Below are 27,619 nucleotides of genomic sequence, written 5' to 3' on the forward strand. Positions count from 1 at the left end.
TGTATCATTGTCTATCAGAGACATATACTTCAAGCGTCTTACTATAATTAAGATGCATTAAATTTGTAGATTTCTGTTCTTTATAATTCTAGTAATTCTGTTCAGAAAGGAAATGAGGTTAATGTGCTATTTGAACACCCATTCAACTTTCTCTTTTACTTTTGGACTGAAGTGAAACAAGCCTGTCCTTGGAGAACCTCATTTGACCTGAGCTCCTCCCAAGCACCCGAGCTGAGCCACTGTCCTCTTTATTTATTGCACATGGAAGCTTCTAGACCATTTTTCTTGCTGGAGGTTTAAAGCCTTGCTCCTTCAAAGCTTGTGCCATTTGGCTATTTACAGTCTCTTCAGTGTTGTCAAATACCAGCTGACCTGTGCAAGTCACTCTTGTTTATATGACTTTTTTCTTTTAAATAAGAAACTGTAGCATTATGTGTACCCTGTGACCACAGTTACAACCTATTTGACCTTAACCATGTCAAAAGTAGTATTATCAGAGTAGTAATAGAAATTACTCTGTTTGTAGATAAAATAGTCTCCAAATTAATCAAGTAAAAGGAAAATTAAAATGAGTCCCATGTTAAGTAATATATATGGACAGAAGATAGAAAAAACAATTGACACGCAGAAAGAAACCCCAAACCAGAACAAAAACAATAAAACCCACCCCGGCTAAAAATGCTTATAATCCATAATGGAAGGGTATAAACCAACTATTTCCCAGAGTAACCAAAGACCTGTGCTTATTTTATCAAAAATGAAAGTTGGAAATAGGAAGGTTGTGCATCTATTAAAGGAGGCATTGAAAGTTCTAGACAGACATTGGGAAGTCTTGAGATGACGCAGTGCTCTGACAGTGCGGTTACAGGAAGAGAAAACACATTTTTATAAAAAGCATGGCATTAGCTTTTGCTACGTCTGAACAAGAAATTCCAAAGTGAAGCAAAATGAAAGACCTGGGCATGCTGGTACAAATCGGTCCTCTGAAGTTGTAGTAGTGTTCCTAAAACTGCGTTGTACTTTAGCAGTAATTGGTTTTGTGATTTGTCCTAGAAAATGAAGTGAATGTTTAAATTTCATTAAATTTACAGACCATTCCATGACTGTACTACCCACTATAGACAGAAAAGATATGCTGTTTGTCATATAAGCTTTGAGGGAGAAATGATTCCATGAACCTAAGATGACAAAAAAGTATCAAGAATTATGGCAGAATGTAGATATCATTTTGTTTACAGATTCAGAAATATTTGGTGGGGCAGGCAAAAATTCCAGTAATTCTGAATGATATTGATTATGAATAAGTGTATATGAATTAGTATTTTATTCATATTTAGAAGTTCTTTGGCTTCAAAGATTTGGTTTTAATCATGATTTAATCAGTTATGCCTGTCAGCAAATGGAATATCCTATTTTTCTAACTTGACTAAGGGAATTTTAAATTAAGAAAGTGAAGTACAAAATTAATATTTCAGAGAGTAGTTAGTCCATTCTCTTGGGTTGCGGATTAAATTCATTAAACAGAAAAAAAAATAGTAAGAAACCAGTTATGATTTCAAGTGAAGTTAATTTGAATTTTCAATGCCAGATTTAAAATGTGGCCTATTTAGCTATTGAAAAATGCCAAGACTTTTAATGGTAATAAAAACGTGGAATGTGTATAATTACATGAGTTCTTATATATAGTAAAAGGATAACTACCTGTGGTCATTGGTTTCATTCTTAGTAACCATCCAGTTGTTATAGATGTGGTATAATGACTTATAACACATGACTCTATCAGTTAATATAACTGGACTTTGAAAAATATGTATCCCATAACTTTTCTGTAGATGAGGTAAATATCAGGCCTCATGGGTATATGAACTACTTTGCAGATCTGTTTATTTTCATGAATAAAATAAAAATGTATTAAATATACTATTGCATAATGAAGGTATTGACATGTTAGTTCAAGCATTGGCTAGTAAAAGCATTACTTGTCACTGTGAAGAGAAGAAAGAAGGGGGGAAACTGTAGATTAAACGGGATTTAAGAGACCCAGTAACAATTGCCTGTATGGATTTTGTTTAGATCTGGATTAGAACAAACTTAAAAAAAAAAAATTCTGATACAGTTGGGGAAATTTGAGCACTGATTGGTATTTGATGTTATAATTATTATTAGTTAATTATAGATATTATGATATTGGCTTATGTTTAAAAAGTAAATCTGTATCCTAAAGAGATGGTGTACAGAATTATCTACAGATGAAGTGGTGTGATGTCAGGAATTTGCTTCAGGATAATCCAGAGTGGTGGGATAGGTTTAAGGGATGCATGAGATGTCAGTGAGACATGATTTGCTAGGAGTTAATAAGGGTGGGGGTCATTATACTATTCTCAATAATTTTGCATTCATTTGAATTTTTTCACAATAAAGATTTAGAAAAAAATGTAATGCAACATTATTGAAAGAAAATAACTGGCAATCCTAATGACTCTGCTATATAATCTATTCAGAAGTAAAGATGGTATGAGCAATACGAATGTACTTAGAAACATGTCTTATGTGTACATCTTGTATTTTGTTTTCCTTTAGAGCTGAAGCCATTTATTTGAATCTTGGATGATTAACACTTAAATGCTTAACTCTCAAAACTGCTCCAAGAGTCCCACAGTCAGGATTAGATGATTCAAGTTACCACCAAGAAATTGCTGTCTTGAGCTCTCCGGTAAGATTATAATAAATATTCTAAAGGCTAAATATTGACTATGCAGTCTAAAAAGATTTTTAAATGCTGTATGTGAGTGACTAACTTCTGTTATAATTTCTTGATCCTGACTACTGTACCGGGAATTGGAAGTTGTGATAATCAATCAAAGATCTTAGAAATATCAACAAGCAACAAGGCTTTATGGCCCTTCCTCCTCATAGATTCAGCTACCGATGGGTACAGTCTTGTCACTAGAATGCCATGCTTTCCTCCTTGCTGTATGTTTCAGGGTGGGTCCTTCTGAAGCTGATGCTGAAAAAGTTTGGCTTCCAGGATGTTTGTTAGGGATCAACACCTGCTGAGAGAGGAGGTTAGGAAGCAGATTAGGCAGAGGAAATCAAACTGCAATTCAGGCTTAACAAAGCTTTGGTTAGGCCTACAGGAAGAACTGTAGTTGTGAGAGTTTCTTTTTCTTCATAAATATAGTAAGCTCCTTGGGAACAGAGACCTATTTTCAGTGCCCTTGCACGTTGCACAGGCCATTAGAGAAGCTGCTCAGCAAACACTTGTGGAATGAAAGAAATCTGAGAAGAATCTTGTGACTTCTGTAACACTTCATCCTTGCCTTTCCTGTCCCCAGTTGAAAGTGCAGTTGAGAACCGTGGGGTTAACGGAGACACAGGTGGTTATCTTGTATATGAACAAACATGAAGGTAACTTGCCCTCTGTAATTAGCTTGTGTTATAAGCCACTGTTTCTGGACTCCGTAAGATGAGGGGGACCTGTAACGGGACCCGAAGAGAACCATAAACCAAAGTTGTAAAGAATTATGTGATCCTATCTATAGAGAGGAGGGGGAAAAGACCCTGGAAGACACAGTGATAGCTTCTCAGCTCTTAAGACATATGGATTATGGGGACGCCTGGGTGGCATAGCGGTTAAGCGTCTGCCTTCAGCTCAGGGCGTGATCCCGGCGTTATGGGATCGAGCCCCACATCAGGCTCCTCCGCTAGGAGCCTGCTTCTTCCTCTCCCACTCTCCCTGCTTGTGTTCCCTCTCTCACTGGCTGTCTCTCTGTCAAATAAATAAATAAAATCTTAAAAAAAAAAAAAGACATATGGATTATGGTTCTAACCAGTTGTTTTTTCCTGTGTGTGGGAAATAGGCTGTTCAGATATTAGTTTTTATCCCTTTACGCTGAAGGGTTAAGAGAGCATCCCCTTCTTAGGAGCATTTTTTAAAAGTCCACATTGTTTTCTAGTAAGTATGGCCCTACTTTGGGGTAAAAAATTTACATCTTTCATTTGATTTCCTTGTTTTTCCTTCATTTTTACTGTAGGATTCCCTGAAACAGGATATGCATTAATAAATCCTCTAAATTTTCCCTGAACCTAATAATATATTACTGCTTTACATGTAGAGGACCTCCGATTAATATCTTTTAAATGAATGAAATAAAAAATTGACTTCACAATTATGTGGTAGAAGAATAAGGATTAAACACCCAACAATTCAGAACCAGGAATTTGCTTGTTTTTACATTACAGTTTTTCTTTTAACATTTTATTTATTTATTTGAGATAGAGGGAGAGAGAGAGAACACACAAACGGGGAGTGGCAGAGGGGGAGGGAGATGCACACTCTCCCCGCTGGGCAGGGAGCCCGACGTGGGGCTTGATCCCAGGACCCAGAGGTCATGACCTGAACTGAAGGCAGATGCATAACCAACTGAGCCACCCAGATGCCCCATACATTACAATTTAAAAAAAAAAAAATTTTTTTTTTTTTAAGAGTACTTTCTATACCCAACATGGGGCTCAAACTTAACAACCCTGAGAGCAAGAGTCACATGCCCTACTGACTGAGCCAGCCAGGCGCCCCTTTACAATTTTTCCTGATATCTATATAGACTCTTCTGTGCTTCATCTTTTAAAATATGTAAATTATTTTCTTCATGTTGAGTATTAGAAGAATGAGATTGTGCTTGTGTTCCACTGAGTGAATCAGGTTTGTTTTTTTGTTATTAAAATGTATATCCTTCAAAGTCATAAATTTGATTACTTAGGGAGTTTACGCTTTACCCGATCCTTCTATTTATTTCCTTCTTCTCCCTTACCTGATCCTTCTGTTTATTTCCGTTTTGCTCACTTTGTACCCCCACCAGAGGGCAGGCAAAGGAAAGAAGAAAAGAAGATTCTAATTTCAGTTCTCAAAGTCTTACGTAGGCACTTTCACTGGCATGTTTGGTTATGCTTCTGGATGGCAGTAAGGCAGTAGGATCAGCTGCTTTTGCTATTTTAAAATATTTAGTAGAATGCTCAGTTATTTGGAATTAAATTATGTAAGGTTGATGACTGGGTTTATGGAACTAAGTATTTATACTTGAAATTCTTCAATTTTATATTCTTTAGATCCATATATTTTTAAATTATCAATCTTTTCTTTTGGGGGGGGGTAATTCATGCCAAAGTTTTCATTGCTACTATTGATAGTTATGATTAACTGTAACGCATTTTTTTTGTGTATTTAAAAGTACATTGGAATGTTCGCAATACAGCATAAAGTTTTAAATTACTGCTTTTAATGTCCCATAAAACTTGGCGTTTCTGAGGTCTCAGTGAATTTTCAGAATGATAAGAATTATCTTTTGAATACAAGTTACTGTTTTGCACTTCAGTTTTAAGTTTCTTTAAGACACGCCCCAAGGAAAGTAAATTTGTCTTAACATTATCACAGCTTAGATTTTCAAAGTCTAAATGTTAAACCAAGTGAATGCTAAACATTTTATAGTCGCAATATTGCTGTTAACACCCATTGTACATGTACGTGTACGTCTGTGTATGAACGAAGTGCGGTTTCATGGGCTATAGCTGTTTGGTTTGTTATCAGTACGAACAGCAAGTGTCTTAAAAATCAGCTTCAGAACAGCTGGCAGTTGACCTGGCGTTTGGCACCACCTAAGTTCACATGACATTTCCCTGCTCTTTGACACAAATAGTGTACCTCACCTTCTCATCAGGAAGTTGGTACAAGCACCTTTCCATGTGCTTGTGGGTCGAGTAAAGCAGAAGAACCTTAAAATGGATTTTTTAAAGAGAGTCGTTCCTCCCATTCTCTCGGGAGATGTGGTTTTGGATACTAGAGATAGTTTTCGGGAAAGCTCCCCAAGGTTACTTAAGATGAGACGTCTTAGTTTGCTTTCATCAGAGAAGATTGTAGATGAGAAAGATGGAATCCATTTCTGTCACAGAGATTATGACAAACACCAACATCAACAACTAGGTAAAGTAAAAATTATTATTTTCGATTCTTTAAAATATTTTAGGAAAGTAAAATTATTTTTACAAGTATGAAGTCTAGTGAGCATAAATCTTTATTTTGAAAATCAAGTTTAAATATTAAAAAATGTTTAATATAGACATATTTGATTTAAATTTTTTTACTATCAAAATTGTTTTGAGTTTAGATGGAGAAATATTGATGCTATAAATCAAGATTAAAGCCATTAATAAAAGAAAAAGCTTGGTGATCTTTGGAAGATATTTTGATGAACAGGTGTTATACTTACTGAAAAAAATGCTATTATACAACCTATGGGATATGTAAATGAAAAGACACGAGTTTTATCTATCACTACAGAAGCCATTTAAATTTTGTTTAAAAAATGTATTCCATTCTTACAAAAAATTATCAATATCCCGTTGTTTTGTTCTGAAGATAGTAAATATTTGGGGCAAAATATCAAAAAAGTCACATCTTCGAATATAATTATTATTTTGTGTCATCATGTCTTTGTTTCCTATAGTCCTGCAAAATTGAATTTAACACCTTTTAAAGTCTGAGAGGATGATAGTTACTAAGTATTAGGAGAAAAATCAGTTTTGCATATAGGAACTAGCAAATATTAAAAGACAAGAAAATCCTTTGGGAAGATGATGGAAAAATGCTTTAAGTTTTTACATTTTTGACTAAAACACTTCAAAATGTTAAAATGTTCTGCTTGAGTATGAGCTTTTTAATCTTAGGGAATGAATGCAGGCTCATATAAATTAATGTAATATTTAGTAGAAAGAAGAGAGTTTCTGTAAACCCTCTGCAAGTTTGATGTATATATTTTTATAGCTGTGTTCTGTGCATATTTTAATATGCACATATACATTTTTATTTATAGAATTTAATAACGAGATTTACTGTCCCACTGTTCTTATCTTACTTTTTCATTTCATACATTATAAACCTTTTTCTGTCTCACTTAAAATGCTCTCCATTGTGCAGATATAGTAATTTATTCAATCAGTGTCTTATTGATGAACATTTAGAATGATTTTAATTTTTAGTTATTAAAAATAGTTATGTAATAAATATCTCTTGGTATATCACTTCATACTTTTGTATGAATACTTCTCAGTATAAATTTCTATGTGCATTTTAAATTTTGGGAGACAATGCCAAGTAACCTTTCAAAAATTTCTCAATTTAAGCTCCCCAGGGCAGGGCGTGTCCCTATTTTTTTGTATTCTCCCTAATACTATTTCTTGTCAGTTTAAAAAATAGGTCGTATTTATGAGAAACCATGTATTTTGTTTTTAAAATATCAATTATGTAAAAGAAAGGATAAGGAGCTTTTAAGTTTTAAGAAGAAATATATATTGGCATTTACAATGTACTGGTGAGAAGTCATTTTTCATGCTCTTCACTTAATTGGGTGGACAAAGTAGGGGTGAGGCCACTGATGGGTTAGTGTGTCTTAATGTAAATTAAAATCTGTAAGTCATTCAGCCCTTAGCTTTTTGTTCAGCAGTGTATGCATATGTGAAACATATTAATATATTTATATGTGTAGTTATTTAAGTTATTAGAAAATTACTTTTCTTTTACTTTCGCTCTTGAATCATTTGGTTTTCTTTACTGTGCCGTGAATAGTATGGTTAGACTTGATGCTTAAATGTAATATGCTCTGCCCATTAGTTTAATGACTCCTCTTTTAATTTAAATACTGTCTTACGCATTTTTTTAACATAGCACACATATTATAAAGTGTGATAATTAGGGGTGCCTTGGTGGCTCAGTTGGTTAAGCATCTGACTCTTGATTTTGGCTCAGGTCATGATCTCAGAGTCCTAAGATCAAGCCCTGCATTGGGCTCTGCACTGAGCGTGGAGGCTGCTTGAGATTCTCTTTCCCCTCTTCCTCTGCCCCTCCCCCCACTCATGCGTGCCTGTGTGTGCGCGCATGCCCGCGCACGCTCTCTCTCAAAAAAAAAAAAAAGTGTAACAATCTGCTAATTTATGTTAATTTGCAAATAAACACTCAAGTTAATGATTTAGAATTTTCTGTAGTATCTTTTTACAATCATGGTCAAAGCAAAGCAGAATGATGGAGTGCTGAAGAATCTGTTGTCTGAAATTTCAGAGGCTGCAAGTTCTTTGCGGAATAATTCTTGGCCGGTTTTTCTCTTCAAGAATAAAATTCAGCTTCATGGAGTGACTTAAAATTAATTGACAGGACTTCTTTGGCAATTTCTGTACAGAGATTTGGTCTTAAAATGTTTGGTTCTTAAATTTAAATTTACTGATCAAATTCCTTTTCTTGAATCGCAAGATTTGATACTAAATTTATATTATACATAAGAATAAGACACATGATTCACAGCAGTGTGCAAATAGGTTGCTTGAAAAATTCAGCTTGAATGAATTTTACTTCCTGTTTACTGGTGGTTCTGGGATAGAGATAATGCAGTAGTTTAGCCAGGAGTCATGCAAATATGACTGGGTACGGTTTTTCTAAGGGGTTTTACAGTTTTGTTCATGAATGAAAGGAGAAATCAAGATTATGAAGAGATTTCCTATCACTAATGCAAAGAAGGAGCTGTTCTTTTAGAGAGAAACTAGTGTGACATCTCATAGCTTTGTACTTGGATCAGTTGCCAACTTACTTGTTAATTCAAAATGGAAGGTGTTCTTTCTAAGGGATATTAGGCAAAATTGTAATATGGATGGATAACTATACTTTTGTGAGAGAGTCAATTGAGAATGAGCTAGTCTGCAATATATAGAAATTTACCTGCTACTTTTAACTCTGGAAGTGTTTATAGATGCGTAGGGTTTCCTTAACCAAAATATGCGTAGAATTTTGAGGTATTTGCAGGGTTGATATTTTGAACATTCTTCTTTGTTTTTGATACATTTTTTCATTTTTTTCTCTAAATATTAAGTTAACCTAATATTTTAAGAATTTTGTAGAAATTCTCAAGCAATTCACTGGATTTACCAGAAATCCTTTGTTTCTCTGTAAAATATCTTAACAAATGCCTGTACTACACTGCACACATTCCAAAGCCTTTCCCACCATTTTTGCTCCCAACAGGTTGAGTGGTGTGGGCTTACCAAGAGTTGGCTGGGTCTTAAGCCAAACCTGTTTATGCCAATTATGCTTGTAATTGTGATCATGTAACTTAATTAGGTATTACGTAATTCAGTGAAGCATGAGACTGAAAAAGAAGGAGTTGTTTTGGTGTAAACAAGGTTGACTGCTTTGGTCAGACTCCATAAAAGTGAATTTCTAAAAAAAAATAAAATACTGCATTTGAATTACATGTAGGTCAGAGAAGTATGTAAGATCGGAAGGGTTTTTTCCTCAGATACCTTCAACTTCCCTTTCCACTTTGAAGAAATTGAAATTGGAAATCATAGACGATGTATATGGGTTGGACTTTAGGCAAGGCAGACAATGCTGTGATCAGCAAATTCACCTTAAGGACTTGGCACTCTATCAAAATGCTAGGGAATAAATCATGGGTTTTATATTTTAAGTTAAAATAAAACCGTTAGTGGACCTATTGATCTTTGCTTCCCCTGATTCCAACTTTAATGGAGCCTTTTGATTAGATGATTAGCCAGCAGTTGTAATTTATAGTAAAGGAACTCTGCTATGTATTGTTGTGTAATGTTGCAATTTTGTTAAAGAAGTAAATCGTTTATTTTCTGTCCCAACTTCCTTAATGAAAAAAAGAAGGAATCAAGATGTTCATGGTATGTAATCTTATTTATAACATGCTTCACTATCCATATATTTTTGCTGTAGAGTCCTAATCATGTGATGAAAGACTGATTTCACTGATAAATATTAGTAGAATTGGCATAAATGATATCTGTCTTCAAGAATAAAAGTTGGTGGGGAGAAAATGCCCTTCGCTGATTCAGAATATACTACAGTGTTGTCCAACCACTGAAGAACAGTGACTATTAGGCATAGTCATGAGTCAGATGCTAAGAGTCAGGCAGTGTGTTTCCACAGGCTTCTGTTGTGACAGCTGCAAAGTCCTTGCATCTCCAAGATTGGGTTATTTTTATTCAGATGGAATGAACCTTAATTTTGTTGTTGTTCATTCTGTTTGGAGTCAAGAATAAGTGAGTGTAAATACGTTATAAGGTTGATTTTATAATTCCCCAAGAACAGAGATGATTGAACAGAACTGAGTATATATCAACATTAAGCATGGAAGAAACTTTTGAGCACATTCTGTGTTCTGGGCACTGTTCTCTTGTTTTGCTTTATCAGTAAGTTAATTTTGTCTACCTATTTGCGTACCTCAAATAGAAAGTAAGTTGAGCATAGACTCTGCCTTCTGATATGTTGTAGGACTTGGAACATAGTAGTTGCTCAGTAAGTGACTGGTTGAATGAGCAAATGTCCTCTGAGTCCTCCTGCAAACCTTGTGAGATAGGTTGTCCTACAAGGTTTTGAAACTTCAGAGCGGCTTAAGCGAGTTATTTGAGGTCTTTTGGCTCCTAAGTAGTAGCCGTTGCATTAAAGTCAGGCATTTGTTCCTCGTACTCCATTTCTCTGCAGTGTTTGAGGTTTTTCAATCTTTATGTATAAAATATATATGTATTTTTTATTTTTTATTTTATTTTTTTAAAGATTTATTTATTTATTTATTTGACAGAGATAGAGACAGCCAGCGAGAGAGGGAACACAAGCAGGGGGAGTGGGAGAGGAAGAAGCAGGCTCATAGCGGAGGAGCCCGATGTGGGGCTCGATCCCATAACGCCGGGATCACGCCCTGAGCCGAAGGCAGACGCTTAACCGCTGTGCCACCCAGGCGCCCCACCCTCTTGGTTGAGTTTTGAAGGCTGCCATCTTTATTTGACTAGTAAAGAAAAGGGTGTGCTGTTATTAATTGGATTTCCTTAATGAGTGATCTTTCCAGTTTTGTTTTTACAGAACCGTTGCTCTCCGTGGTCAGATTTTGTATCTCCAGAGTAGCTCATTTTTGTTTGATAGGCCGTGTATTGGGTAGAGGAGTGGGATGGCAGGCCAGTCTCTTTTTAGAAGGGAAGAGATGGGTAAAGAGTGATTGAAGTCTTCCTCAGAGACTGGACCATTAATAGGGAGTTTAGAGGAGGTCCTGGGAGAACATGGAGAGGAGGTTTTTTTCTGGCACTGCTGCTCGGAGAGAGAACAGACCTAAGGAGATGGGAGAATGGTCTGGAATTCAAATGTGATAAAAAGGTTGGTGGGCAAGGCATTGTCTGGGAAGAAGCTCCAAGTAATAATCCGTCTGCTATGGAATTTCTGGCCTGACCTAAATGATATTTTGTGTAAATATGTGAAGGAGTTTAGGAATTTTTCTTGCTTATACAAGTGGGATTTGGAAGCACTGGGGCTTTCATAGTGTCATGAAATCAAGCAGCATCCTGGACTTCAGAGAGCCTTTGGAGCACTTCTCAGGCTGGAATCATCGGAGGACATAGAAGCCTTGTTGGGTGTTCTAGTCACGCCTTGTCTGCGTCTGTGAGAATTCTCATGATCCAGGCGAGCTATTGGGAAGACCTCCAGCAGCGACGGGAAAGAGGCAGTGGAGTACCGTGAAAGGAGTGGAGTGGGCTTTGATCCGGATGGAGTTGAGCTCACACAGTGACTGGCTGCGTGGCCTTGAACAGGTTACTTCATCTCTCTTGGGCAGATAACCTCACCTCTCGGTTTGAATGATAGCTTCTTCTGTAGCATTGTTTTTGAAATTATAAAAAATGGCAGCAGAATCGACACATGGTTGAATACACGGTGGCTTTCATTATTTACAAAAACTTTCGGAGTTTTGACTTGGAGGTAGATGGGTCACATCTGACGAGCATTTATCCTGGGATCACTGCGTCTTAGAAAATACGCTACGAATTGGATCTAGGTCTTTTATTGTGCCTAATTCCAAAACTTCAGCCTGTGATTTCCAGCGACGTGACCGTTCACAGCAGCTTGAGCTGCTGCGCTTCTTCCTGTGCTTCCTTCTTGGTCCACAGTGTGTGTGCTCCTCGGGAGAACCCCCGCCAAGTGATCGTAGGGTGTAAATACGCGGGTTTTTGGAAGTGAGTGCGACCACATGACCTTTTACTTCCTCGTGGTGGTTCTTATTATTTATTTATTTTTAAAGATTTTATTTATTTATTTGTCAGAGAAGAGAGCACAAGCAGGGGGAGCAGCAAGCAGAGGGAGAAGTAGGCTCCCCGCTGAGCAAGGAGCCCGATGTGGGACTCGATCCCAGGACCCCAGGATCATGACCTGAGCTGAAGGCAGACGCTTAACCGACTGAGCCACCCAGGCATCCCTCTCTTGGTTGTTTTTAAAATTAGCCTAACACTTCGTAAGAAAGATCATTTTAGACTGTCCCCTCTAGTTACGTGGATGGTTTTGTTTTGTTTTGTTTTTAAATTTAAATTGACACAGTTAACTATTTCTTGAGTTAGGGTCAGTGTTTTACTTCCTTGGCCTTTAGAAAGGACACTCAAAAAACTTAATTGAAGTAAAGATACATCTGTCTCCCTTTTTAAAGGGCCTGGAATAGCCTCCGCTCTCTCCCCATTCACTGTGCTCTTTTTTTTTTTTTAATTTATTTGAGAAAGATGGAGATAGAGCACAAGCAGGAAGGAGGAGGAGAAGCAGACTCTCCGCTAAGCAGGGAGCCTGATGTGGGACTTGATCCCAGGTCCGTGGGATCATGACCTGAGCCGAAGGCAGATGCTCAACGGACTGAGCCACCCAGGCATCTCTGTTCTCTTTCCTAATCACAGAACTGATGACTCACCCAACGTATGGTAATACTAGTCGCTACATTACAGTTCTTCCTCTCAATTGAAGGTATTGTATCTAGGATAAAATAGTCAAAGTAGATAAAATATAGAACCAAATAAGTATTAGGCAAAATATACTGAAATAATAAAGACATAAAAAGGTGAATAAGATGATGAACGATATCTATATTAGAAGACATTAAGGAAACAGTGAAGATGAGGTTAAAAAAAAAGCACCATAAAATGGGTACAGATGACTAAAGCTGAATGTAAGCTTAAAATGTAACTAAAGGAATATACTGGAAACGTTAAACAAAAAATAAAGTGTGCTATAAAAGGAGTTGAGGAGGCCGCCTACAGGCCAAGGGTTAACTCCACCCACATACAAGCAGTAGCCTTTGGATTGAGACAACCGCCGACTCCGCCTCCAGTCGTGGCCACGTCCCGGATCTGCAGCTCTGCAGGGGCCACTGCGGTCTCCGCCTGGCTGCCCTGGGGTTCGAATCTTTTCCCTCACCCTCAACTTCAGTTAGTTATTCTTTGTGTCAGGACTCTAACTCGTTGTCTACTAGCTTCTGTTATTCCATTTAAGGTAAAAGTATTGTTTCTTTTTACCAGATGGTGAGTTCTTTGTGAACAGAGTTGATCTTACTTTGTGGAGAGCCCCAGAGCTTAGCCCGATGGCAGGTACTTAGGAAGCAGTTAGTAACTGTTGGATTTTAGAGTCCGCTCTCCTTTGGTTCTCGTCCTCTATGTCCCAGAGCAAGTTTTACTTATTCCTGAGAGCTGCTGTCAGTTGCCATATATTTATATTTAGCCCGCCGGCTTTTCCTTCAGAACCATCTAGTACATTGCTCAGTAGGCAGTGGTTCCTGAGGCAAAACTAACCTTCCAGTAGCTTCAGAATGAAAACAAACCAACCAAAAACCCCAAGCAAAATCCTTGAATCGTGCAGACAGTGATCTAGAACATAAGTCGGCAAACCTTTTCTGTAAAGGGCCAGATAGTAAATATTTTAAGTTTTGCAGGCTGCAAGTCTTTGCCACAGTTACTTAGCTCTGACTTCCTAGAGCTGAAGGGGCCCACATGATATGCAAATGAATGTGCTCGGCTGTGTTCCAGTAAAACTCTATTTACAAAAACGGGCAATGAACCAGATCTGGCCTGTGGGCCAAAGTGTCCAAACGGGTAAAATAGAATATGGAAAAGAATGATGCTAGCATCAGAGGGCTCCATGTGGGTAACTTACCTGGGAAGCAGAGAATGGAAGGGATCCATCTGAAGAAGGGATCCAACGTTATACTTACTTGTATTTTCTACAGTCCTCTGAATAGTGTTTTATCCATAGGTGTTCAATAAATATTTGTTGATTCCAATTTGGGATCCAACTGGGTCACTTGTACTCCCTGGGCTTCAGTTGTCTCATCTAAAATTTAATAGATTGTTATGTGATCTTTAAAGTCTCTCCAGTTAAAAAAAAAAAAAAATCAGTGACTCACTGACTGTTTGTGGAAGGCCAGATGGTTTATTCTTTAAAGATAACGATTGTTGGCTTTATTACATTTCCCGTATGCCCTTAGTGTCCTGATGAGTTCTGGAATGGTCGCTTTTATCCATCATTTTGTTTATAGTCTTTCCACATCGGAACTCACTGTCCATTAAGCTGTAACTATACGTTCCGCCCACCTTTCTCACTCCATCCCACCACATATGTCGATAGGATAAACACTTTGTCAGTTTTAGTCATCAGATTTATTAAAGCTACTCATTTGTTTTATTTAAAAGAATAAGTTAGCTATAAAGGTAAGTAGATAATCTCAGGTGATTCTTTGTAGAAAGATGGCAGTTAAGATGAGGCTCAGTCTTGTGGCTTACAGTTCTATTTTTCTAAATTCTACATCAGTACATCTGAATAATATATATTGATGACAGTGACAGTATCTTAGTACTAACAATTCTAGTTTTTTGGGGGGCAGTGAATATACATCGTTTGTATTGTAATGAAAATACGAATCTGATAATGAGTAGCCTTTTGAATGGAAAATTTTATTTTTAGTGTTTAAATTATTTTTTAAAGTTTTATTTATTTCAAGGAATCTCTCTACTCAACCTGGGGCTCAAACTCAGGACCTGGAGATCAAGAATCACACACTCTTCCTACTGAGCCAGACAAGCGTCCCTAGGAAATTTTAAATCTGGGTTTTTATTAACAGTATCTTCAAAAAGTACTTCAGGCAATTGAAAATAATTTCTGATGTCCAGATAAGGATCTCGAGAATTGATTTTAAATATATTCATAAACATTTTTTTTCATTCAAGAAATAATATCTTAGCACTGAGCCAAATAATAGCGAATCGGTCTGGTTTGTGAGGACAAGGAAGAAAGTATGATTACAGGGTCTGGACTGTTTCATTTTAAGCAGAGGAAGCAATTTTTTTAAATACGTGAAATATATAAAAATAACTTAACCCAAAAGCTAGGAACAAATTGGTCTATTAATAAGTACCCCGTGTCGGGAAGGTAACAGTAATCGTACCTTACAGCACGCACAGGTAATATAATTGCCGCATAGGTAACCACTCCCAAAATTATAGAGTGTAGTTAAAAATGCTTCTTTCCAGATTTTATGCTGCTAATTTGTGAATATATTGATGCATTGGTCCAATCTGTGACATCTGTATAAAACTTATCTTTATTAGAAATCCTTTTATAGGTATAACTGTTAATTCAGAAATGTGATTCACATTTCTCAAATAAGCAGTTAATGTGGACGTAACCTGAAACCTTACTACCCAGAAACCTAGATGGAATTCTGGTCTGTTTCATGAGCAGATTCCCTTCATTATGGACTTGTTTATTTTGTTGACTCTTTCATAGTGCTGTGTTTGAATTATTGCGTGTGTGTCTCTTTCTCTGGTTTTTTGTTTGTTTGTCTGGTTTTATTTCTCTCCAGTTCAGCTGAATCCATTAATTTCTGGTTCTTGTTGGCTAGGAGGTACTTGAAAATAATGGATTCATTTTCTCCTCCTCATCCGCGGAGGAGATGGCCTGAGAGCTTGTGGGGTCTGCCTACTTCTCATCTGTCTCTGTAGCCTCTTCTCTACAGTCTTCACATCTCTTTGGTACTTCAGCTTGAGGTAGCACAAACTCTGGTGTCACCTACGTCTGGCTCTTCCATGTTCCGTGTACAGTCCACGTAGTCACCTAAACCTAGGGTTCACTCTTGGGTATTTCAGTTTTGTTTTGTTTTGTTTTGTTTTGTTTTCCCTATCCTATCAGCCACCAGGTACATCAAGAAGAATCCAGTAGGAAAAATTGGAATCTCTCCTATTCCCATCTTTATGGCTTTTTTCCTGATTACCATAAGTATACTGTGTATTTTTTTAGTCCTTTTCTTTCCCCTCAGCAACTTCAATTCAGGAGACTTCAGGAGAACCTCCATTGTGTTCTCCTCAAGTCCATTCTCCACCTAACCATCAACTGGTCTGTCTCTCCTTGTTCCTGCTCAGAACTCTTCTACGGTATCCAACTAACAATTTCAGTATTTCTTGGAGCCCTCTGGATAATTCAGGGGTTCTTTGCAAATCTTCTCAGGTAAGTGAAAAAGTGTGTGTGATGCTGGTATCCTAATCCTTGGTCAGCCAGTTACTTCGATTTTTTTTTTTTTAAGATTTTATTTATTTATTTGAGAGAGAGAATGAAAGATAGCATGAGAAGGGGGAGGGCTAGAGGGAGAAGCAGACTCCCTGCTGAGCAGGGAGCCCTTCGCGGAGCTCGATCCCAGGACCCTGGGATCATGACCTGACGCTTAACCCACTGAGCCACCCAGGCACCCTGGAGTTACTTTGATTTTAATCTATTTTCCTTTTTGGGCTTAAGCATAAAGATTCATTTTTTAGGACATACACTGCTGAACAGATTTGCGATTTGCTATTGTCCCCTCAGAGTGGCCATCCCTGATCACGGTAACTCAGTAGGGCCTCATCTGGTTTTCTGTGTCAGGACACCTACTTCATTGCCTTCACAGCCCTTAATCACAATTTGTAATTTTATATTTGCATGTTTGTATGTGGGGACTTCCCCCCCCCCAAACTCTTTATCTGTACTCTTGTATCCTAGCCTTCCCAAGGGCACAAAGATCTGTTTAATCCACCAAATTATCATTTAGCATTTGGCATAGTGCTTCCAGTGTTTAGACAATTTATATTTAATATAATTAGTGACATCGTTGGGCTTAAATGTATCTTATTACTGTTTTCTATTTGTCCCATCTATTTTGTTTTTCCCCCTCTTTTGTTGCCTTCTTTTGGATTAGTCGTATATTGTTTAGTATTGTAATTCTATTATTAGCTTTTTTTTTTTTTTAAAGATTTTATTTATTTATTCGACAGAGATAGAGACAGCCAGCGAGAGAGGGGACACAAGCAGGGGGAGTGGGAGAGGAAGAAGCAGGCTCATAGTGGAAGAGCCTGACGTGGGGCTCGATCCCATAACGCCGGGATCACGCCCTGAGCTGAAGGCAGACGCTTAACGGCTATGCCACCCAGGCACCCCACTATTAGCTTTTTTTTAAAAAACTTTTTTTTTTAAACTAGTTGCTCAAGAGCTTACAAAATGAATTTCAGCTTATCACAGTCTACTTTCAAATAATAGCGTAACATTTAATGTATAATGTAAGATCCTAAAATCTTTTTTTTTTTTAAAGGAAGAAATCTTTTTTTTTTTTTTTTTTTTTTTAAGATTTTGTTTATTTATTCGACAGAGATAGAGACAGCCAGAGAGAGAGGGAACACAAGCAGGGGGAGTGGGAGAGGAAGAAGCAGGCTCATAGCAGAGGAGCCTGACGTGGGGCTCGATCCCAGAACGCTGGGATCACGCCCTCAGCCGAAGGCAGACGCTTAACGACTGCGCCACCCAGGCGCCCCCTAAAATCTTATACTTCTATTTCTTGCCTCTATCCTTTGTACTATTGTAGTCAGATTTTTTATTTTTACATAGGTTATAAACCTGACTGTATGTTAACCACTTCTGCTTTAAGCAGTCAATTAACTTAAAGAAATTTAAAATGAGAAATAAAGGGTCTCTTTACCTGCAAATGTACCATTTGTGGCATTCTTCAGTTGTGTGAATTCAAGTTTTCATTTCGTATAATCTTGTTTCTGTCTGAAGAACTTTAACATTTTTTTGTGTGTGCAGGTCTGTTCATGACAGATTATTTCAGCTTTCTTCTGTCTCAGAAAAGTTTTGCTTATATCTTTGCAAGATATTTTCACTGGCTATAGAATTGTAGGTCATCAGTTTTATGCTTTAAGCTTTTCAGCGATATCATTATGGGTGAAATGTTACCAACCAGAGACACTCAGAGACTCAGTGCCCAAGAGAGTGCCTTGTATAGTTTCAGATGAAACGTTTGTGTTGATTTTTATCTTTTTCCTCTGTGTGTAGATTATTTTCTTTGGCTGCTTTTAAGATTTTCTCCTTGTCATGGGTTATTGGCAGTTTGATTATGGTGTGCCTTCTCATGGGTTTTTTAAATTGTTTTTGTATGTGTATTTATTATTGCTTGAGGTTTGATGACAGTTTTGGATTTGTGGGTTTATAGTCTTCCTCAATTTTAGAAAGTTTTTATTATTTCTTCAAAGAGTATTTTCTGTTCATTCCTCTCAGGTTCCAATTACACATACATTGGACTGTTTGGTGTTGCCCCAAAGGTCACTGAGGCTTTGAGCATTCTTTTTTTTTTTTTTATTGTTTTGTCATCTGCACTTGACTTTGGAGCTACTGTTTCCATTTCTCCAAGTTTACTGATTTTTTTCTTCCCCCAGATCTAATCTTTTGTTGGTCCCATCTAGTGAATTTATTGTTATGGATAGAGAGTGTATTTTATCTTTCAAAATTCTATTTAAGTCTGCTTCTTTCTTCTATTTTCTCTTCATTGTGTTTATTTTTTCCTTTAAGTCCTTGAGCCTATTTATAATAGCTTTTTAAAGAGCACATGTGCTAATTCCTTCATTTCTGTCGTTTCTAGATCTCTATTGACTGATTTTTATGGGTCATATTCTCCTACATCTGGACAGATAATTTAATAGTAATTTTTAATTGTTTTTAAATATAATTTTTTATTGGATGCTGGACATTGTAAATGTGACATTGTTGAGAGTTAGATTTTGTTATATTCTTTTAAAGAGTGTTATTCTTTGTTCTGGAAGGCAGTACTTGCAGATAGCTTAATCCTTTTAGGCCTGTTGGATCCTTTGAAGCCATGTGAAGGAGGGTTTAAAGTAGTCTTTAGCCCATTACATTTCTGAAGTATCTACAGATTGCCCTGGCTATTCAACTATTATAGTTTCTTAGGCTTTTCTTGTTTTTAATTACCTCGATAATGCTGAGGGGTATTGGTTTGGTAATTGTAGACTTTTCAGTTTAGGTTTATCCAATTTTTTTTTTCATAGTTAAGACTAGGGTGATGGCTTTTTGGTAGGAAGAACACAGAGGTAAAGTACCATTTTCATCATAATCATATCAAGAGTGTGTACTCTTATCACTAATGATGTTAACCTTGATCTCCTGGCTGTCAGGTTTCTCTAACAATAAAATTACTCTTTTCTCCCTCTATCTATATTGTACTCTTATCACTAATGATGTTAACCTTGATCTCCTGGCTGCCAGGTTTCTCTAACAATAAAATTACTCGTTTCTCCCTCTATCTATATTGTACTCTTTGGAAGGAAGCCACCAAGTATAGCTCACACTTTTAAGGGTTGAGAGTAATGCTCCTTCTTGAGGGTGAATTATCCCCATAAATTATTTGGAATTCTTCTGAATATCTCTCAGGGATCCATGAGACCATTCTCAGATTTAACAGTCTACTAGAAGGACTCAGGACACAGCATATAGTTGTACTCACAGCTATGATTTATTACAGCATAAGGGTACTATGCAAAATTAGCAAGTGAAAAGGCATATGGGGCAAAAGCCAGGGGAAACCAGGTGCCAGCTTCCAGAGTTTCTTCCAGTAGCATTGTAGAGGAGGCAGTTGACTCCCTAGCAGTGAGCTGAGACATTCCAGGTGAAATGTTACCAATCAGAGAAATTCATTAGAGACTCAGTGCCCAGGATTTTTATTGGGGCTGGTCACATAGGCATCCCCTGCCTGGCATATCCCCAAGTTTTAGACTCTGAAAGAAAGCAAATGTTTAGCATAAACCATATTGTTTGTACCAAGAGTTTAGGCATAGTGAGCCATGACTTTTTAGTTCTGGGATTGGTGGGGCCCTCTTAAAATCGAAGTTCTTAGATGGTAGCTAAGAGCCAATCTTGTAAGCAGACATTTCAAAAGATAACAGACCTGCTAGGTTAACTCTTTTCTGTAGAATGTGAGATTTGTCTCTTCTCTCTTATTTACTTATTTATTTAGTCACTTATTTATATCAGTGTAGACTCATGGATATTTATTTTATACTTAGGGTTATGTTCCAAAACTACATTGTTTATTTTGTTCAAATTACTACAGCTTTGGCTATTGGCAGCTCTTTCAGTTGGCTCCCATATCCTTTTGATATACCCACATTATTTTGTGTTTTGAGCCGTTGCCCACTTTCTGGCCCTACAAAAGATGTTCTAGGCTTATCATGTGTGTTCGTGCTCTGGCTTTAGGAATCAGCCATTTACCCAGGGAGCCCTGCTCCCTTTTTGTAGTGAAGTTTTAAAATGTTAAGTTCATTGTAGAAAGCTTGGAAAATATATAAGAAGTAAGTAGAAAAGTAAGTACACTAAAAAGTAAATGTTAACTACTGATATAATTATAGATAATTACTGTTAACATTTTGTTTCATTACTTAATGAGACTCCAAAGAAAAATCTGAAATAACTTTTATAACCATTTTTTCTTCTTTTTTACAAATTTTATTTTTATTTTAAATTCCAGTATAGTTAATATACAGTGTTATATTAGTTTCAGGTGTACAATAGGTGTACAATAGATTCAGCACTTCCATACATCACCCAGTGCTCATCACCACAAGTGCACTCCTTAATCCCCTTCACCTATTTCCCCCATCCCCCCACTCTGTTTTCTTCTTTGTATTTCATGTGTAGTGTTAATTACCTAGTAGACCTGAGAGCATCTTTTCTTCCATACCTAAAGCCTTTCAATCTCTTTTCTAAACTCCAGAAAAGATAAGGACTTTTTGAAGAGGCTGAAATTTGGGGGGGCTGTAGAAAGCTCTGGGAGTTTTTATATAGAAAAAACTTGCCAAGTTTCTTTTTATCATATTATAATTGTTTTGGATACCAGTTTAATAATTTCTGAGATATTTCAAAAAGTGTTAATATAAGGGATAATGCTTATATTTTGCACCCTTTTTAAGGATGTTAAAATTGCAGACTCTTATTTCCTTTTAGATAAATTTCAGTGAATTATGTGATAGTTTCTGTTAAATCCAAACTCCATTATATATTGTGGAACATTTTGTTCAGATCCTATATCTAAATGGAGTATTTTTGAAGGATTTATTGAGAATTTTTCCTGGTACACATTCTTTTGGCGTATTGGAATGTACCTCTATCTTCCTTCTACTTAGACATGTAAAGTAAGTAACTAATTCCATGAATCCTTAAAATGCCACTAGAAAGGGCATAGAATTAAATGGAAATTGATTAAAAGGAAGAGGGAAATCTACTTTCTAACTCCTTGAGGGCAAGAGAACTGCCATGGTCATCTTTTGTATGTAGTGCTTTATATTATCGGGCCAGGCCAAGAGGGTCTGAGCAAAGGCTGGTAGTATTGAAATTGTGAAATTCTTAAAAATATTGTAAATCTTATTTTTATTCCTAAAATCTTATCTTTTAAAAGCATCCTTTAATATATTATAACCTAAAAGGTGGAGAGGAGTATAGTTAAAGGAAATTATCCAAAATAGACTTTTCTGTTTTGCCAGGGGTATGCCATTGAGAAATGATACCTATGAGGATACTGAAGAACATATATGTATGATACAGCTTGGAGAATTCTGAATTTATAGAGAATAAAATAGAGGACTGATATTTTGACTGGTCTTTGGCAGGCTTGCAATAAGCTCTAGGCTATGTGTTTCTGTGATTAATCGATAGGTTAAAAATAGAGAACTCACTTGGAGAATGATGGGAGTATTATTATCTGTGTAATATGAAAATATGACTAGTAATTGAGGGATTGAGAAAGCATTCAGAATACTGTAGGTCTCTGCTCCCTCAGTCTTCTAAAAAGGATTGTTGGGTGCATATGTAGTTGTGGGTGGATATGTAGTTCTTCTGATTAATACTTGAGTGATTTGGGTGATAACATTTTGGGAAGGAAATACTTATTCCATTAAACTTTGTTAAATTTATGATTAATATTTGGAGTAGTAATATGACTTACTTTATTATTTGCATTTCAGAATAAAGTTCAGAGCCCAGGCTCTGCCCATACAGGCAGGCTTGTGGAATTATTTCCTATATAAATGGAAAGTGCCATTTTCACTCACCCTCCGTCTATTAGGAAATCCTGATGCCAAGTGGAAGTTCCAAAATAAGCATTGAGATTAATTTTGTACATCTGTGTCCCAGAGAAGGCTGTATATATACATAGTAACGGACTGATTAAATACAATAGAAACTGATATGTTCTTTTAGATCCATGTAGACAGAGCTTAAGGGGAAGAAAATGCTTTTTTTAAGGCTGTGAGAAAATCACCTATTATTTAACCTCTACCCCCACTCTCAAAAAAGTTCTCATACTCTGATGTTCTATAGGACAGTTAGTTTTGCTAGTTACAGTTTTTAAAGGTTTACTAGGAATGAACTTTGACTATTGTGGGCCATTCTAGCCAAATAGTGTTGAGTAGCTTATAAGATTTATATGATTCTTGTAGGCTTAGCTCAATAGGGGTAGGACAAATATGGCAAAATAATGTGGGTAGTCTGCTTGCTGATGTGGTTCAGTTCTAAGTCTTGGTGTAGTTTGCTTGGGTCTAGATAGCTTCGTCCCTGAATCTGAAACAGCTGTTTGGTGAAAAGAGGATTGTATTGTCAAATCACTTTAGAGAATACTTTAATTAAAAAGAAAAAGTAAACTGGTTTTGTGTACAACACAGAGCCCTTCCTTTGTTAATATACATTGTTAATGTACAAGAATGGAATGTAGGAGGTAGTGTTTTTGGACCGTGGAATGCCCTTTATTCATGCGACACTGTGAGTCATTTGTGTTTCATTTGACCAGGGGAAACCCCGCTCTTCACCGATTTGGAGAGGTCTCTGATCAAGAAGTTGTACCCAAACAGTGTGTTTTGGTACTGGGGGTCTCTGTGATTAGCTGTTGCAGCCCTGGTTTGAATTTAGGTTTGGTGCCTGTTCCGGAGTAGGAATGGTCCAGACTTATTCCATATTTCTTGAACGACTCTGAAGAAGTACAAGCTTTAAATGAAACTCCCAATAGTACTGTTACCACCGAATATGTCTTAATGGATAGGATTATCTTTTTCCCTTAGTGTATGGAAGGATGTTCTTTTAGCTTTTAATACGGTGCCTAGGCATTTGGCTGTGAATAAATTTATTCAGTCATGACTTTGATCACTGTATTTACTTATTCCTTGTGGTATTTAAAGGATACAATAGCATAAATGGGTCAATTCAAATGTATTGCCACATATGGAAAAACACATGCTCCATTGACCTTCAGAGTCACAGTAAACTAATTATAAGGTCGAGACCTTTTTCTTCTAACAGTAACATAAAATATTTGTTGGGTTCGATTATGAAATTTTCCTGCTATTTTGAGGAGCAGATAGGCTTCTAACAGTGTCAGTTTTCAGTTTTAAAACAGTTTCTACAGAAGAAAGTTTTTGAAATGTGCATTTTATTTGACCAGAAGATTTGTTGCTATTCATTGATATTCCGACTGTAAGATTTTCTAGGGGAATTATGTGCTATATTAAGAATAGAACCCCTATGTTTTGAAATAATCCCATTATTATAATAGAGTTCCCTCTTTTGAATAAGTTGTGTGCGGCAGAGGAAACTTTGTCCTGAGCTGAGCAGTTTTAGAGGGCTGATGGGGGCTCAGCCACAGTGCTCATTACATCATCTTTTCATCCCATTAGCCAGCGTTCTCTCTGGTGGGTTAAGTGAGGCAGTGAACTCTGTATCATAAGCCTGCTGAGAAAGTCACTGCTTACTGCCTGGGGGTGTAGAAGGGTGGAGAGAATGTACTCCTAAAATCACCTAGAGAAAACTGGTGGTAGAGTGAGATAAATACCGCTGATTCTTTTTTTTTTTTTTTCCTTCTTCTTCTTCTTTTTGGTCAGCTATTATAGGAAGAGGTTTAAAGATCTTATGCTAGACCTGAATTTATTTTTTATTCCTAAGGCCCTTAGTGAGAAAAGTTGGCATCCAAGGGCAGAGCTCTACCCTTGTCTGTTTACTAGCAGTCAGTAGTGACTACACTGTAGGCAGCCAGAGACACAGCTCATCAAAACTGATAAGAGGAACAGAAGCAGAGAAGAGAACTGCGGCCACGTGTCTGCCCACCTAAAGAAAGGTGAGGATGCCCTTCAGGGCACCTGTAATAAACTCGTAAGCTTTTATTCAACTGGCGAGTTCATCTGCATTCAGCAGCGTTTCCACTATAGTTGTGCGTCACTGCGAGACTGCATGGTAATGAAGCCAAAGCACTGTGGGCCAAAACTCCCGCTGCCTGCGAGAGCAGGGACAGCGGCGTGGAGAGCTGGGCGAACACATCCGCTGCTGCCGCTGCTGCTGCTGCCGCTGCTGCTGTTCCTGCTGCTGTGGCCAGCTGAGACACAATGTTGAGCCTACAGGATTCTGTGTTTTTTGAAATTAGCATAAAGTCCTTGTTAAAGTCCTGGAGCAGCAGCTGTAAGTATGAATATTCCTAAATGGGAGAAATGCTGATGTATGATCATGGCCCTTCCTTGCATGCTAATTCTTTAGACCAGTCCAGATAGGAGAAAAGCTGTTGAAAATAACACGAGGAGTATTTTCTTGGATGGTAATCAGTGAGATGGATAGAAAATCTAGATGTGCACACACTGGGCAGTTGTTCTATCGGCAGTGAAATAGTCTTTGACTGAAATTCACCCCCGTTGGTTTTCTTGTTAATTTGTATCATTCTGGCAAAGTTTCTCTCATTTGTCAAGCACAGGGGGGAAATGACAGATAGACTCTCATCGCTGCAGGGTTATCAGATACCAGTACTATTCCACAGTTCTGTTAGGACAGAATGTTTGTTGGAAGCCACATCAGCTATCCGAAAGCATCCAGTGATTTAATATAATGATCATAACTTTCCCCAGTTCCTAAAATTGAAGTTACAATGAGTAATTTTCATATATATATATAGTGAATTTTTTGATAACATTCAAAGTTCAGGTAGGTCAGTAAAACTAATGTCATTGAGTTATTATTTTGTCTGTAACTCCCTTCCTAATACATAGGTTTGGCAGAAATACTGATTTTGTTCGGTATTTGTAGTATTTTCCAGTGGTACTTCTCTCTGAAGACCTGAAAGCACTGATAGCAGTGATTTATTACCATAGTCTGTTTTTTTTGGTCACAATTACCTTAATAATAGGATACCAAACTAATGAAGTAATCAAGCAAAGATTCTGTTACAATGTCTGTTTTGCCCAAAGAAAACTGAAATACAGGAAAAAAATGTGACTTTTCCAAGGTCATACAGTGGCAGAGAACTGGAATTAGAACCCAGTTGTTCTTGCTCCCAACTGTGCTGCTGGTGCCTGAGCAAACTAATGAATAAAAGATGAAAGACTAAATTTAATTTTTCCCAGTTAACTCTTTACCAAAATATTTATTTAGTGTAGTTTTGTTTTGTAAGCAAATAATATAGAAGGCTGAATGTTGATACAGGGGGGGACCCTCTTAAGGTAAAGCCATATAGAATATAATTCGAGGAGATTTGTATTTTGCCAAATATACTGCATTTACAATCTCCGTATTTCTTTTCTTTTTGATCTGTAAGTAATTCTTCCATATGGAGATATTGTTGTGCCAGATGGCAGTAAGTTATCTTAGTTCTAGGAAAGTTTCTAAGTGAATTAAAATGTTGGGAGAATTATAACTGAATTATAATTACTAATTTAAATTAAATGCTTTTACTACTGAAAAGGGTAATACAGAATGCATTTTTACTAAAACAGACTGTGGTTTCTAATCTTTCTTTCCCCCTCGTCCCTCCTTCCCCCATCCTTACCATGTACTTTTTAAAAATAGTACGACAGTTTTACAGTGAGAACGAAGCTGTAATTAATGGGTTCTTCTATAGGAGCAGTGAATTAGATTATATCACAGCAGCTTGTCTTGTAAAAACTTAGTTTGCTTACATATTTTTGATTTATGTGGTTATTTTGTTTTGTGACCGTTTAAACATTTCTCCATGTCATTGCCTGAACTGTGTAACCAGCCACCGCCAAATCTCATGTAATCACATTCCTTGAATCCAAAAGTGAACCAAAAACAGATGTTTGTAAAGCCTTCGTTGTTAACTGTTAGGGATATAGTGATTCAGGTTGTGGGCATCCCATTGCCCTTGGGCATTCATGGTACATATCTCCCGAAGGTGTTTTTACAGTCGTAAGCGATAGGTTAATATTGAGAAGACAAGACAGAGTCTCACTGTTCACCGGGGTCTGTTCTAGCCCTGGAAAGTGGGAGAATGTTTTTCTTTTACGAGTATCTGTGGATGTCTTTTTTAAATCTTCCCTTAACACTATTGTATTTAAAGAGGAAGGAGAGAAGATTAAAATATTTTTAAGACCCTAGAAAAGGACAGTAGTGATATGTCTCTTCCTACGGTTGTGTTCACAAGCCAGCACACCATCAGCCCACACTGACTGAGCATATGCTGTACTGTAACCAATAGATGCGATCTTTGCTCATAAAGAGCTTCTAGTTTAGTGGGAGAGTAAATATGCCCGGGAAGTGAACAGTAAGGAAGTTCAGTGGGTGCTGTTGCATATACATCGTGACTTTCCACATGACTGTCACATGTGAGAAGAATGGGGAGTACAGAGACCGAAGGAATCCTATTGAACCACAGGGGACAGAGAGGACTTAGAGGGAAAGGGAGTTGAGTTGAGTTTGGAATGATAGGGTATTCCCCCTGTGGTAGACAGCTCTGCCCCCCATAGTCTCCCTGAGCCAGAAAGCAGGTTTGGGTCCACAGCCCTCTCTCGCCCCTCCATCATCTACCCCCCACCCATTTCAGCCACTTATCAGGATGTGTCGTCCTACCTTCTGTAGTTTCCTTAGTCTCTCCTGCCTTTTGTTGCCATAGTCACTTCACTTAGTTCAGGCCTCTCTTGCTTATCATCTGGAGTATTGCCATAGCTTCCTTTTTGTTCTCTTAGCCCCTTCCATTTTGCTGCCAGGGGCTCCTTCTAAAAGCCCACTCTTAAAGCCTCTGCCCTCCTTCACAGGCTTTCTGTCCTCTGTGGGATGAGCCCCTGCTCATCCTGTGTCTCCTCTCTTGCTGTGCTTGCCCAGTCCCTGGAGCTTGCTGTGCCTTGTATCTGCTGTTACCTCTGCCTGGAATGCGCCCCCCCTTCACCCCCTCAGCCCTGATGCCTGCTTCCCAGTGAATTCTTCTTCATCTTTGAAGACCCATCCTTTCCTTCATCTGTTCTTTTCTTCACCGTGAACATCATGGAATCATTATGCTCATTATGGCCTCATTCATGGCTTGAGTGTAGGCTCCTGGAGAGCGTAGATTGTCTTTCTTGTTCTTTGCATACTTCATATTTCTTTGTATACTTAATGCTTAGTTAAGTTGTGGTAACTGTGCAGGCAACTAAGAGCAAG

The 27,619-nt window shown here is 37.4% G+C and overlaps 1 protein-coding gene across 1 annotated transcript in view; it reads left to right on the forward strand.

The window, feature by feature from the left end:
* The window catches only part of FRYL (FRY like transcription coactivator), a 247,908-nt gene that overhangs the window by 63,559 nt on the left and 156,730 nt on the right, over positions 1–27,619 (forward strand). Inside the window, exon 4 of the mRNA XM_040625382.1 lies at positions 2,581–2,713. The gene's annotated coding sequence lies outside the window, so the exon portion shown is untranslated. The remainder of the gene's footprint in view (positions 1–2,580; positions 2,714–27,619) is intronic.

The sequence above is a fragment of the Ursus maritimus genome, unplaced genomic scaffold, assembly GCF_017311325.1.
Source record: "Ursus maritimus isolate PB19 unplaced genomic scaffold, ASM1731132v1 scaffold_8, whole genome shotgun sequence".
Taxonomy (NCBI): Eukaryota; Metazoa; Chordata; class Mammalia; order Carnivora; family Ursidae; genus Ursus; species Ursus maritimus.